Raw genomic sequence first — 8,988 nt, forward strand, 5'->3', positions numbered from 1 at the left:
GGAGTCCTTTCTGTATTCTGGCAGTTTGTGGAGTTCTCTTTATTGTGGCATTTCCTCGCTGTGTGTGGGTTTGTACAGGTGGCTTGTCAAGGTTTCCTGGTTAGGGAAGCTTGTGTCGGTGTTCTGGTGGGTGGAGCTGGATTTCTTCTCTCTGGAGTGCAATGAAGTGTCCAGTAATGAGTTATGAGATGCCTATGGTTTTGGGGTGACTTTGGGCAGCCTGTATATTGGAGCTCAGGGCTGTGTTCCTGTGTTGCTGGAGAATTTGCTTGGTATGTCTTGCCCTGGAACTTGTTGGCCCTTGTGTGGTGCTTGGTTTCAGTGTTGGTATGGAGGCGTTTGATGAGCTCCTGTCAATTAATGTTCCCTGGAGTCAGGATTTGGACTTAAGCCTCCTGCTTCCAGTTATTGGTCTTATTTTTACAGTAGTTTTAAAACTTCTTCTATACAGCACCATTGATAAAACATCTAGTTTAAAGATGAGAAGTTTCTCTACTGTGAGGGTCACCCAGAGAGGTTCACAGCGTTACATGGAAAAGAGAAGAGGGAGGAGGGAGTTAGAGGTGACCCGAATGAGATGAGGTGGAATCAATAGAGGAGAGAGCGGGCTAACCAGTAATCACTTCCTTATGTGCACTCCACAACCGGGCCACTCAGAGATGTTCACGGAGTTATCATGATCTTAGTTTTTTGAATGTTGAGTTTTAAGCCAGCTTTTTCACTCTTCCCCTTTCACTTTCATCAAGAGGCTCTTTAGTTCTTCTTCACTTTCTGTCATAAGGATGGTGTCATCTGAGTGTCTAAGGTTATTGATACTTCTCCCCGCAATCTTGATTCCAGCTTGTGCTTCATCAAGCCTGGAATTTTACATGATGTACTCTGCATATAAGTTAAATAAATACAGGTCCACCCTTAGGACCTAATTACCTCACAAAGTTTTCACCTTCTATAGGATTTCAACATGTACTTTTCATTGTTTTTGTTCAGTCACTCTTTGCAACTCCATGGACTGTAACACCCCAGGCTTCCTTGTCCTTCTCCATCTTCCAGAGCTTGTTCAAACTCATGTCCACTGAGTCAGTGATGCCATCCAACCATCTCATCCTCTGTTATCCCCTTCTCCTTCTGCCTTCAATCTTTCCCAGCATCAGGGTCTTTTCTAAGGAGTTGGCTCTTTGCATCAGATGGCTGAAGTACTGGAGTTTCAGCTTCAGCATCAGACCTTCCACTCAATACTTAGGACTGATATCCTTGGTGATTGACTGGTTTGATCTCATTGCAGTCCAAGGGACTCTCAAGAGCCTTCTCCAACACCACAGTTCAAAAGCACCAATTCTTTGGCACTCAGCCTTCTTTATGATCCAACTCTTACATCCGTACATGACTACTGAAAAAACCATAGCTTTGATCATGTGGACCTTTGTTAGCAAAGTGATGTCTCTGTTTTTTAATATGCTGTCTAGGTTGGTCATAGCTTTCCTTCCAAGGAGCAAGCATCTTTTAACTTCATGGCTGCAGTCGCCATCCACAGTGATTTTGGAGCCCAAGAAAATAAAGTCTGTCACTGTTTCCATTGACTCCCTGTCTATTTGCCATTGAAGTCTTGGGACCAGATGCTATGATCTTCGTTTTTTGAATGTTAAAATGGGATGTTTGAAAGGGACACAAATATTCAGTTCACAACACAAAGTCACCAGCCCCACTTCCAACCAAATTATTGCCTCTGAGTCCTAGAGAGAGGTTCTGGATCCACAGTGACTTATTGCCCCCAGTTGATAGTAAACAGTAATTCTAAGCACCAAAACAGTGGAGTCCTCCATGCTCCCTTTTCTGCTTGTTCCTGTCCCGGGGGTGGAGTGGAGTCGAGGGAGGTGAATGAAGGCAATTTAGAGTCAGAGAAATCTAAGTTCAGTGTCTTTCTGCCACTAATTGACTTTATGACCCCAAGCACATTGTTTCCCGCCTCGCTGATTCTCAGTTTCCTCTTCAGTAAAATGGGAAGATGATACTGTCCTCCCAGGGTTGATGTGAGAGTTTTGTGCAATCAGGAAAAATTGCTGCTGGCACCACCCAGTCATAGGGAAGCTCAGTTTCTTCACTTCTCCTGAAAAGATACTACAGAAGAGCAGATTCAGATTGTCCTTCTCTTTCAAGCACTCAAACCATGCACAACTTGGATGTACATAATTGTATGTCTGTTTCCCTAAACCTCCAACATGTTAGCCAGATGTGGATTTTTCTCCTCTTCCTCCTCACAACTCTCATTTAGTGGCCCTTACTGGGGAGGGACACTTCTGGTCAGTCAGCTTAGCTTAATTCAACTCTTTGAAGAAGGCACCACCACAGTCACCATTGATGACTATGATGCCATTAATCCTTACATGCCATCACTAAGATACTATTCATAGGATGCACAACAGTTTCATGTGTGATTTTATCATGGCATCAATTATATGGTGCACCCCAACTTCAATTTCAAAGATTTTAACATGTGAAAAGTGTATCTGAGAACCCACAAAATATTCTACCATTTTACAGTTGAGAGTACTGGGAATTATGGGGTTATTTTACCCAAGTTCATGTAACCAGAGTTTGAGACAAAATTTTAACTTACCCAATCTGACTCCAAGGGCCTTCCCTATAGCTCAAATGGTAAAGAATCTGCCTGCAACACAGGAGACCCAGATTCAATCCCTGGGTCAGGAAGATCCTCTGGAGAAGGGAATGGCAGTCCACTCCAGTATTCTTGCCTGGAGAATCCCATGGACAGAGGAGCCTGGCAGGCTACAGTCTGTGGGATCACAAAGAGTCGGACACGACTGAGTGCCTAACACTGCTACTACTAATCTGACTCCAAAGCCCATGTGTTAATCACGTCACCAAACTGTCTCTTCCCATCAGCTGATGAATGAACATTTCAGCCAACCTCAGACCCAGCTTCAATTACATGCCTTTTGGGACTCAAGTGGTCACTTGACTCTCCTCAGTTTTGAAGGGAGGGAATGAAATAAAAGAGCAAGTACAAAATCCTGAAAATATATCGTCAAAAATTATGTACAATGCACAAGCTATAATTTGGCATTTTATAATATTGTTTTGCTCTCTGGAACCTAAATGACTTTTGATATGTAGGTGGATTGTTTGGCTTTTGTATGTTCAACTTTTGTGAGTGATTTTAAGGGTGTGTGGATGTGTGCACATGTGCACTCACTTGTGACTGACTTATGTGACCCCACGAACTGTAGCCCACCAGGATCCACTGACCCTGGAATTTTCTAGGCAAGAATACTGGACTGGAGTGGTTTGCCATTTCCTTCTTCAGATTTTAAGGGTATGTTATATATAAAAGTTGACAGGCTTCCCAGGTGGCTCATTGGTCAAGAATCTGCCTGCCAATGCAGGAGACACAGGAGATGTGGATTGGATCTCTGGGTCAGGAAGATCCCCTGGAGGAGGAAATGGCAACCACTCCAGTATTCTTGCATGGATATTCTCATGGGCAGAAGAGCCTGGCAGGCTACAGTCCATGGGGTCACAAAGAGTCAGACAGAACTAAGTACGCATGCATGTGTAAAATTTGGCATCTTGGTATATTGTTTCCAAAAAGGGCTTCAATTCTCCATTCTTGCCTCTATGCACACCCTTTACAATGAGATGTTACAGGCTGTCCCATAAGGAGATGGAATCTGTTTCTGTACTTTTCTGGGCTGGACTTGTGCTTCATTTTAGTCAATAAAATGTGGTAGAAGGGGTAGCCTGCCCATTCTGACTCAAGGGCTCAAGAAGTCTTCTAAGATTTGCTTTTCTTTTGGAACTGCTCCAACATGAGAGCAAATTCAGGACAGTCTGCTCAAGAGTAAAGATAGAAAGGAACAAAGCAAGTCATCCCAGTTGACATATTCCTAGACTAGCCAACCTGCAGCTGGCCTGCCAGCTAGCTGACTGCAGACTCTTAAACAAGCTCAGCTGAAATCAGATGAGCCTGAAACAGATGACCTGAGCTCAGTCTAGATGAGCAGAACTCCCCAGGCAACCCATTGACTCATGGGAAAAAGAAATGGTTTATTATTTAATGCCACTGAGTTTTCAGATTATTTGTTATGCAGCAATAGCTAGCTGATAAAATTCCTGCCTTACAGCTTTGCTAGCCAAACAAAACGATGGACTAACGCTTGACTAATGTAAAAATTGCCTGGGTGATCATTCACCCTGGAAGGATGCTGTACATTTACTTTGGCACTGAAAACTTCCCTATTGAAACAACTCCATTTTCTGTATATCCAGTTGCTATAGCAACCTGATACTTTTGTTCTCTGCTCTGGTCTTCCTGATCATATCACTTTGCAGTTAGTCAACATGATGTTGGAACCTTGGTTGTTATGGTAACCTGGGACCATTTTTTTAAAAAATGCATTCCATTGACATTGTTTTTGAGGAGACCTGCAATTTAGTCTTGTACTCGTCTGGAGAAACTTGTGGTACAGAGCAAAAAGCATTTCGGGAAATGCTCCTCTGGGGAGAAATTCTTCATTAAAGCCTCCTTCCAGAGCCCTCTGACATTCTGTGCTTTTATGGATTTTTCCTATTTAAATGCCTCTCAGAATTTTGGTGAATTGCAAAGTATGTTTTAAAAAGTCCTAAAAGAGCCTGAATTGCTAATAGAAAACATGTGTAGCTGAATCGTCATTAATTATGCATGAAGCCCCATAGGCGTCCCTACACACAGCTCCACAAACCCTGGGGATGAAATTCTTTGTGATCTGAGGAGGAGGCACATGAAACAGAGATACACCAGTGGGATTAGATGAGGGGTGAGGGAGAACGGGGGTCAGGGAAGGGATGCAGAGAGAGAAGTCACGTGGTGAGGTGAGGGGGGCGTGGTTTGAGTGATGTGTCGGAAGAGAAGAGGGAGGCCAGACAGGAAGCCAGGAGTCAGGACGTCTGAGTCCAAAAACAGATTTCAGAGCAAAAAGAAACTATTTCTGAACTTAGAAATGTCTCCATTTCTGAGACCCTTAGGGGCACTTGCATTTTCTTCTTTTTTTTTTTTTTTTTTGAGATTTTGCTACATTAAAACGTCATGAACTGTCAAAATGGTGATGAGTGGCGGCATTTATCAAATGTTCACGTTTAAAGCTTTTGCTAAGGAAAATAAGATGCAAAATAGTCATACTCTTCACAAGATAATTAGAAGATTTATTTTTCAATGTGTTCCCTAGTAGTACACCAGAAACTGGTCCTAGGACTCAGGTTTAAAGCTCAGGATTTTCCAATACCAGGACTAGGGTGATGCAAGTGAAGCTTGAAGTGGGCAAAATTTCAGAAAAACTCACTGTCAGGATGGAGCCCCCTTCAGCTTGGTGCTTTAGGCACTTCATGGTTCTCACCCTCCTCTTTGCCCTCCTGGAATGCATCTTTTCTTTCAGTCATGCTAATGTGTCACCACTGCTGAATGCATGATCTCATTTGGAGCGTTCATCAGAAGCCCAATCAGAGATGTGTGACTTGGGCCAAATGCCCTCCCACCTTTTCCTCCAAGGGGCCCCACCTTGGCTGTCCTTGGTTTTGACATAGACATAACTGGAGGAAGGACCTTCAAACCTGGAAGGATCATTTGAGAAAGTCAGCACAGAGTAATGTGGAAACCTCAGCACCAAAAGGAATGGATTCTGGATGCAGGTGGGCCAGCTACTTACTGTGTGACCTTATCTAAGTGCCTTTCCTTTCTGGGGCTCAGTGTTTCCAACTCTCGGAAAATACTTGAATGGGCTATTTCTCAGGGCCATTCTGATTCTGACTGCCTAGGATTCTAGATGATGGGGGTGTTAGCTTTTGGAAGAGTGGTCTAGAAGATGGATGTTTCTTCTTCTACCTGCCAGGAAGAATCTTGGCTGATGAGCTGGTGGTGCCTTCAGTATGGGACATGGAGCATCAGAATGTGTACCCACATCAAGCCAGTGGTCTCTCGAGCCCCCGCCATGGTTGGAAGGGGTATCTGTGTGATGGTGGCCTCAGACATTTAACATGGCACCCAAGAGATAACAAATCATTTTCTTGGCCATCAGAGGCAGTATAGTATACTGGCCAAGAGCAGTTTTATGAAATGGGGCAAAAGACCACCACTTATCTCAGAGGCTTAAATGAGTTAATACATGCAAAGACTTAAAATAGTGTTCAGCACTTATTAATAGTTCTGCAATTATAAGATCTTATTAAAAGTTCTTTTGTAGGTTCTTACTATTTTGTTCATTTATGTATTCAACAGACATTTATAGAACTCTAAATCTATGCCAGACCCTGTGCTGAGGACTTTACATGAACTATTTTATTTTGTGTTTTACAGCCGCTGTTAGAAAGAGCTCAGTCCCATTCTACAGGGAGGGTGGGTTCTGATGTCAACATCGAGGGTGGAATTTGTGTAGAGTCAAAATTATTCTTGCAAACACTTCAGGATTATACAGATTTAGAGACTTACAATGCTTTTTGACTTTAGAACCTGTGCTCTTAAAATCTAAATTATTTTTAAAGCATCATGCATACTCTGCTGCTGCTGCAGCTGCTAAGTCTCTTCAGTCATGTCCGACTGTGTGATGCCATAGACGGCAGCCTACCAGGCTCCCCTGTCCCTGGGATTCTCCAGGCAAGAACACTGGAGTGGGTTGCCGTTTCTTTCTCCAATGCATGGAAGTGAAAAGTGAAAGTTAAGTCGCTCAGTCATGTCTGACTCTTTACGACCCCATGGACTGCAGCCTACCAGGCTCCTCTGTCCATAGGATTTTCCAGGCAAGATTACTGGAGTAGACTGCCATTGCCTTCTCCGCATACATACTCTAGGTATCATTATATTTCCTTAACAGTCTTCCAAAGAGATAAGGTGTTGTCAGGGTTGTGGTGCCCAAGATCCTGGGTGAGACAACTTCTGCCAGTTGTTACTTGTATCACCTGAGATGGATACTTAGATGCTTTCAGCCTGATTTCTTAGCTTTCTCTCCCTCTGAGCTGTCACAAGATAAAGCGTAACTATTTATGTTATATGTGCTAATGTACTGTCTAGATATTATTATGAAAAATTATAGAAATTGGTAGGCAACTTGCATTAGTTTCTCGATTTTGATTCTTTTTACTGAATATTTCAGCAGTCTCCTCTCAGCCTTCTAGTTTCCAAACAAAATGCCCTTTGCTTAATGTGAAGTATCACTGCAGCTCCTTGCCCCTACTCCACCTCACTTCTCAGGACCCCCTAAGGGCAGGAAACTTGTGGCTTCTCCACATCTTCCAGAAATACTTATTTATTTATTTTTTGCTGTGCCCAGAAGCTTGTGGGATCTTAGTTCCCCAAACACAGGTTGAATCCGAGCCCTTGGCAATGAGAACCTAACCAGGGGATCCTGACCGCTGGACTACCAAGGATTTCTCTTCTATGAAACACTTTTGTTTTTGCCTCCCACAGATGAAATCTTTTGCTTAAAATCCCTCATCAGACACAACTCTCTGCCTGCCCAGTCTCAAACGGCTCCTTGTTCACTTTTGTGGCTGGAAAAGCTCAGACATTTCCGTCCTTCGTGGCAATGAGATAGGGGCCCCGTGGCACTTTCCGGACACTGAGATGTAAATAGATATCTGTGGAGGCAGTTCCCAGAATGCTTTTGGTTTTTGATAAAGAGGACACTTAGGAAGGGTACCAGCTCCTTCCCTCCTTCTTCCCATTTTGAACGTTGATGTGATGCCTGGAGCTGGGTAGCCATCTGACAAAGAGGCCACAAAGGTGAAAGCCAACTGGCTGAGAATGATGGGAGGAAATTAGAAAGAGGTGGGGTCCCTAAAAGCCATGGTTTATTAGCTGAATATCTTTTTTTATCATTCTTATTATATGAATTCTTGACATTTGGAATCAGAAAAAAAAAAAAAAAGCTTTAGTTCCTAGACTTGGCGTATAATGCCATTTGTAATTTGAGTATTCTCACTTTCTAATATTATCCCCTACCCGCTGTCCATCAACTACCATGTTCCTATATATATTCTGCCAGCTGAGAGCTGACTCTGAGCTTCAAGCAAGAATGCGGAGCTTCTGAGTTCACTTGGAAGGATCCCTGTCCGTATTTCCTTTGTCTTACTAACTCTTATACTTTAAGATTCAAAAAGCATGTTACTACGTCCAGGAACCTTCTCCAGTTTATCTTTTTTCCCCAACTCTCTCCCTCACAGCATGGGCTGGCTGACGTCCGGGGAGACTGCCCCCGGGTTTAAGATACTCTTAAAAAAAATTTTTTTTTTTTAATTGGAGTACAGTTACTTTGCAATGTTGCGTTAGTTTCTGCTGTTCAGCAAATGAATCAGCCACGTATACATGTATCCATGTATTTTTTTGGATTTTCTTGCTGTTCAGGTCACCACAGAGCACTGAGCAGAGTTCTCTGTGGTTTACAGTTAGTTCTCATCTGCTGTTGTTGTTGTTCAGTCGCTAAGTCATGTCTGACTCTTTGCAGCTTCATGGACTGTAGCACACTGGGCTCCTCTGCCTCCAGTCTCCCAGAGTTTGCTCAAATTCAGGTCCACTGAGGCAGTGATACTATCCAACCATCTCATCCTCTGTTGCCCCATCTCCTTTTGCCTTCAGTCTTTCCCAGCATCAGGGTCTTTTCCAGTGAGTCAGCTGTTTGCATATGATGGCCAAAGTATTAGAGCTTCAGCTTCAGCATCAGTCCTTCCAATAAATATTCAGGGTTGACTTCCATTAGGATTGACTGGTTTGATCTTGCTGTCCAGGGAACTCTCAACAGTATTCTCCAGCACCACAGTTTGAAAACATCAATTATTTGCACTCAGCCTTCTTTATGATCCAACTCTCGCACCCATATGTAACTTCTGGGAAAACCATAGCTTTGACTACACAGACCTTTGTCAACAGGTGATGTCTCTGCTTTTTCATACACGATTTAGGTTTGTCATAGTTTTCCTTCCAAGAAAGGAAAGGAGCAAGGATCTACT

The 8,988-nt window shown here is 43.2% G+C and overlaps 1 protein-coding gene across 1 annotated transcript in view; it reads left to right on the forward strand.

Moving 5' to 3' along the window:
• The window catches only part of HS3ST4 (heparan sulfate (glucosamine) 3-O-sulfotransferase 4), a gene marked incomplete at its 5' end in the record, with an annotated part of 500,300 nt that overhangs the window by 437,269 nt on the left and 54,043 nt on the right, over window positions 1-8,988 (forward strand). The gene's annotated exons all lie outside the window — the stretch shown is intronic.

Source organism: Bison bison, unplaced genomic scaffold (assembly GCF_000754665.1).
Source record: "Bison bison bison isolate TAMUID 2011002044 unplaced genomic scaffold, Bison_UMD1.0 scf7180017864072, whole genome shotgun sequence".
NCBI lineage: Eukaryota > Metazoa > Chordata > Mammalia > Artiodactyla > Bovidae > Bison > Bison bison.